Source organism: Salmo salar, chromosome 16 (genome assembly GCF_965601325.2).
Source record: "Salmo salar chromosome 16, fSalSal1, whole genome shotgun sequence".
Lineage (NCBI taxonomy): Eukaryota > Metazoa > Chordata > Actinopteri > Salmoniformes > Salmonidae > Salmo > Salmo salar.
The window spans coordinates 23,092,874-23,099,223 of NC_138306.1; the positions used below are offsets into that span (position 1 = coordinate 23,092,874).

At 42.4% G+C, this 6,350-nt stretch overlaps 1 non-coding gene across 1 annotated transcript; it reads left to right on the forward strand.

Annotated features, from left to right (window-relative positions):
* Window positions 1-4,077: 4,077 nt before the first annotated feature.
* trnaa-agc (transfer RNA alanine (anticodon AGC)) lies at window positions 4,078-4,169 on the forward strand. Its single transcript is given in 2 exon segments — window positions 4,078-4,117; window positions 4,134-4,169. It is a non-coding gene; the product is annotated as a tRNA-Ala (tRNA).
* The last annotated feature ends 2,181 nt before the right edge of the window (window positions 4,170-6,350 follow it).

Below are 6,350 nucleotides of genomic sequence, written 5' to 3' on the forward strand. Positions count from 1 at the left end.
AATAATTAATTAATAGAAGACTAATTGATCCGATATTAAAATATGTGAAGAGTTATATTCAGAAAATTATAACTTTGTAATCTCAACATTTTCCGTGGTGCCCTGACTTCCTTGTTAATTAAAGTTTACATGATTAGTTTTATCACGTAATAATAATTACACATAGAGAATTGATTTGATAAAATAAGTCTTCACATTTAATGATAGCAGAGACACGACAGGGGTTTTAGGCTGGGTTTCTGTATAGCACTTTGACATCGGCAGATGTAAAAAGGGCTTTATAAATAAATGTTATTGATAGCTGATATTTAAACTAGGTAGCTTGCTACACACTCTCGACCGGTGACCACATCTCAAGCCATGCATGTTTGGATACCGGTCACGCACCTACAGGGCAGACTAGAAAACAGGAGCAACAGGGCTGCATATGAGCTCCGTACAGGGCAGACCAACAGGTGCAAACAAACAATGGACCGGGTGGGGGTGGGGGGTGCCAAACTTGACGATGTCACAAAGACTTGCGGGTAGTGGGTTCAGAACAACAATGACAAGAACTGTATACCAAAAACAAGTATACCTTTCATACCTCCTCTCCTCTCACACGCAGCCACTCCTGTCTCACCTCCTCTCCCTCCCCTCTCTCACTTTCTCTCACATTACCATCTTACTCATCTCCCCTCCAGCTTTGCCTCTACTGCTTTCTCTCAACATCTACTCTCTCAATCTCTCCCCTCTCTCTGTCTGTCTGTCTCTCTCTTCCTCTCTGCCACTCTTTCCCGACCACAGCCTAGTCTCTCTCCAACACTCTCTCACACTCAAAGCCTCTCAATACCCCACATCTCTCTCATCGCTCTGATCAAAAATGTAGAACAAAGAACAGATATAGCCCGTGCTTCACCCCAGACTTGACTGCCCTTGACCAGCACAAAAACATCCTGTGGCATTCTGCATTAGCATCGAATAGCCCCCGTGACATTCAACTCTTAAGGGAAGACAGGAACCAATATACTCAGTCAGTTAGGAAAGCTAAGGCTAGGTTTTTCAAAGAGAAATTTGCTTCCTGTAGCACTAATTCCAAAAAGTTTTGGGTCACTGTAAAGTCCATGGAGAATAAGAGCACCTCCTTCCAGTTGCCCACTGCACTGAGGATAGGAAACACTGTCACCACCGATAAATCTACGATAATCTATAATTTCAATAAGCCTTTTTCCACAGCTGGACATGCTTTCCACCTGGCTACCCCTACCCCGGCCAACAACTCAGCACCCCCTGCAGCAACTTGCCCAAACCCCCCCCTGCTTCTCCTTCACCCAAATCCAAACAGCTGATGTTTTGAAAGAGCTGCAATATCTGGATCCCTACAAATCAGCTGGGCTAGAAAATCTGGACCCTCTCTTTCTAAAATTATCCACCGAAATTGTTTCAACAACTCTTACTCACACTCAACGTCCTAAACGATATTATAACTGTCATCGATAAAAGACAGTACTGTGCAGCCGTCTTCATCAACCTGGCCAAGGCTTTCGACTCTGTTAATCACCACATTCTTATCGGCAGACTCAATAGCCTTGGCTTCTCAAATGACTGCCTCGCCTGGTTCACCAACTACTTCTCAGATAGAGTTCAGTGTGTCAAATCGGAGGGCCTGTTGTACGGACCTCTGGCAGTCTCTATGGGTGTGCCACAGGGCTCAATTCTCGGGCCGACTCTTTTCTCTGTATATATCAATGATGTCGCTCTTGCTGCTGGTGATTCTCTGATCCACCTCTACGCAGACGACACCATTCTGTATACACCTGGCCCTTCTTTGGACACTGTGCTAACAAACCTCCAAGCTAGCTTCAACACCATACAACACTCCAACTGCCTCCAACTGCCTCCAACTGCTCTTAAATGCTAGTAAATGCTAGTAAATGCTAGTAAAACTAAGTGCATGCTCTTCAACCGATTGCTGCCCGCACCCTCCCGCCCGACTAGTATCACCACTCTGGACGCTTCTGACTTAGAATATGTGGACAACTACAAATACCGAGGTGTCTGGTTAGACTGTAAACTCTCCTTACAGACTCACATTAAGAATCTCCAATCCAAAATTAAATCTAGAATCTAGGCTTCCTATTTCGCAACAAAGCCTCCTTCACTCATGCCGCCAAACATACCCTCGTAAAACTGACTATCCTACCGATCCTTGACTTTGGCGATGTACTTTACAAAATAGCCCCCAACACCCTACTCAGCAAACTGGATGTAGTCTATCACAGTGCCATCCGTTTTATCACCAACACCCCATAAACTACCCACCACTGCGACCTGTATGCTCTCATTGGCTGGACCTCACTACATATCCATCGCCAAACCCACTGGCTCCAGGTCATCTATAAGTCTTTGTTAGGTAAAGCCCCACCTTATCTCAGCTCACTGGTCACCATAGCAACACCCACCCGTAGCACCTACTCCAGCAGGTATATTGCACTGTTCATCCCCAAAGCCAACACTTCCTTAGGCCGCCTATCCTTCCAGTTCTCTGCTGCCAATGACTGGAACAAATTGCAAAAATCTCTGAAGCTGGAGTCTTATATCTCCCTCTCTAACTTTAAGCATCAGCTGTCAGAGCAGCTTACCGATCACTCTACCTGTACACAATAAATAGCACACCCGACTACCTAATCCCCATATTATTACTTACCCTCTTGCTCTTTTGCACCCCAGTATCTTGCACATCATCAACTGCACATATATCACTCCAGTATTAATGCTAAATTGTAATTATTTTCACCTCTATGACCTATTTATTGCCTATCTCCCTACTCTTCTACATTTGCACACACTGTACATAGATCTTCCTATTTTTCTTTTATTTTGTGTTATTGACTGTACGTTTGTTTATGTGTAACACTGTGTTGTTGTTTTTGTCGCACTGCTATGCTTTATCTTGGCCAGGTCGCAGTTGTAAATGAGAACTTGTTCTCAACTGGCCTACCTGGTTAAATAAAGGTGAAATAAAAGATGTAATTAAAAAATCTCCTCTCTCCCTACACTCCCCACCACTCTCTCTTTCTCTCCCTCTAAATATCCACTCTCTCCCTCTAACCCTCTAGCCTCTCCCTACATTACCTCTTTCTCTCCCTCTCTCCACCATTTCCCCTCCCTCCCTTTATCAATGCCCCCACAGGCTAAGTCATCTCAGGTTGCACTGCTCTGTCCCCTCCTTCCTTCCCTGCCTCCACAATCACATCGTACATCTCTGACCCAGAATCATTTCCCCAACCTGCCGTCTAATTGGGTTTCTCCTGTGATTAAGGCAATAACAACCTTCATATTAGAGTTTAATGTTCGCTAATGAGGTTGGTGGTTGCCAATGGTTACATTAAATACATTTGTCACTCACCAACAGGCTAATTAGGTCCTGCAGGCCTGCTGTTTATAGATAGCTTCAGCTAATTGATGGGACATTACTGAGAGCTCTGCGTGTCAATCAATGGTGAGGGGAACATTTCCTTGTTCTGACGTTCCCACTGCAGGGACCAAGGAGGGACCACAGGCCTCAAACTGTTTACTCTGCTCTGTGCTCCTCATTCATTATAGATATTTTTGTTTAGCAATTCAGTATTGGTATTGTTATGGTGTATTATCATCAGCAACTCAAGGGCTTCTCTCGATTATGAATCCATTTGCTATTAAGTGACTGGAACATTTGTGTTTCGTCTCTCAGTCTCTGCTCCTCATAATACATTATTTGATTGATTTCAGTGTAGTATGAAAACAATTTAGTACATGAGTGAAAAAGAAAGTGGTGCATCCTAATGGCATTTAAATATGGCAATAACAACCGATATACAGTACCGGTCAAAAGTTTGGGCACACCTACTCATTCAAGGGTTTTTCCTTGTTTTTACTATTTTCTACATTGTAGAATAATAGTGAAGACATCAAAACTATGAAATAACACATATGGAATCATATAGTAACCAAAAAAAGAGTTAAACAAATTCAAATATATTTGAGATTCTTCAAAGTACCCACCCTTTGCCTTGATGACAGCTTTGCACACTCTTGGCATTCTCGCAAACAGCTTCAGCCTTCCCTGTAGCTCAGTTGGTAGAGCATGGTGTTAGCAACGCATGGTGTTTGCAACGCCAGGGTTGTGGGTTCGATTCCCACGGGGGGCCAGCACATAAAAAAAAAAAAAGAATGTATGAAATGTATGCATTCAATACTGTAAGTCGCTCTGGATAAGAGCGTCTGCTAAAATGACTAAAAAAAAAAAAAAAAATTATGTAGTCACCTGGAATCCATTTCAATTAACAGGTGTGTCTTGTTAAAAGTGAATTTGTGGAATTTATTTCCTTCTTAATGTGTTTGAGCCAATCAGTTGTGTTGTGACAAGGTATGGGTGGTATACAGAAGATTGCCCTATTTGGTAAAATACCAAGTCCATATTATGGCAAGAACAGCTCAAATAAGCAAAGAGAAATGACAGTCCATCATTACTTTAAGACATGAAGGTCAGTCAATGCAGAACATTTCAAGAACTTTGAAAGTTTCTTCAAGTGCAGTTGCAAAAACCATCAAGCGCTATGATGAAACTGGCTCTCATGAGGACCGCCACAGGAAAGGAAGACCCAGAGTTACCTCTGCTGTAAAGGATACGTTCATTAGAGTTACCAGCCTCAGAAATGGCAGCCCAAATAAATGCTTCACAGAGTTAAAGTAACAGACACATCTCAAAATAAACTGTAAAGGACACCAATAATAAGAAGAGAGTTGCTTGGTCCAAGAAACACAAGCAATGGACATTAGACCGGTGGAAATCTGTCCTTTGGTTTGATGAGTCCAAATTTGAGATTTTTGGTTCCAACTGCTGTGTCTTTATGAGACACAGAGTAGGTGAATGGATGATATACGCATGTGTGGTTTCCACCGTGAAGCATGGCGGAGGTGGTGTGATGGTGTCACAGTCTGGTGATTTATTTAGAATTAAAGGCACACTTAACTAGCATGGCTACCACAGCATTCTGCAGTAATACACCATCCCATCTGGTTTGCGCTTAGTGGGACTATCATTTGTTTTTCAACCGGACAAATACCCAACACACCTCCAAGCTGTTTAAGGGCTATTTTACCAAGAAGGAGAGTGCATCAGATGACCTGGCCTCCATAATCACCCGACCTCAACTCAATTGAGATGGTTTTGGATGAGTTGGATCGAAGAGTGATGGAAAAGCAGTCAACAAGTGCTCAGCATATGTGGGAACTCCTCACAAGACTGTTGGAAAAGCATTCCAGGTGAAGCTGGTTGAGAGACTGCCAAGACTGTGCAAAGCTGTCATCAAGGCGAAGGGTGGCTACTTTGAAGAATCTCAAATATAAAATATATTTTGATTTGTTTAACACTTTTTTGGTTACTACATGATTCCATATTTGTTATTTCCTAGTTTTGATGTCTTCACTATTATTATACAATGTAGAAAATAGTACAAATAAATAAAAAACCTTGAATGAGCAGGTGTGTCCAAACTTTTGACTGGTATTGTAGATCAAACTGAGATTGATGACAATGGCCTCATGCATTTATCTGACCCCCTGTGCTGCCTGTTTGCTTGCCTTCTCCAGGCCCAGCTGCCTTGATAAGCAATGTGCTGATGAATTCTTTCAGGGCTGGAGGTTGTTTGATAGTGGGGGCTTTTCCAGATCATATGCCTGCAGGTTAGGGTGTTATCAAAAGCTGGCTGGGTCTGTTTGGGTCTGTCTTTGACTTCACACAGCTGCATTGAACGATAAAGAGGATAGGTCTGCTCTGGTGAAAGCTCATCACTCCTCTTCTCTTCTATCTGCTCCCTCTGTTTTCAGAGTTGACACACTATTCATAACACTGACACTGTGACAGACAGACTGTGTGTGTTTTGTGTGTGTGCATGCTTGGGTATGTGGGTGCATGCGTGCGTGCTTGGTTGTATGTGTGTGTGTGTGTGTGTGTGTGTGTGTGTGTGTGTGTGTGTGTGTGTGTGTGTGTGTGTGAGAGATGCTAATGCAATGCATATCTTGATACATTGACTGAATAGTTTACTCTTATTGAAATAGAAGTTCACATAGGGGAAAAACATATACACTTGTATACATATCTATTTAGAAACTGATGTTTTAACTTCTGTAGTTTTTTTTGATTGAGAGCAAACAAGGAGCTGTAGCCTATTTAAACTGCTCAGTGCACCTTCCACATAGTTTTTCCCAGGTCTCCAAAGTCTAAAGTCTACAGAGATTTAATCTCACAAACCAGAAGTCTAAAGTCTACAGAGATTTAATCTCACAAACAAAGTATGTATAAAGGACGAATAACTAATGGCTAAATG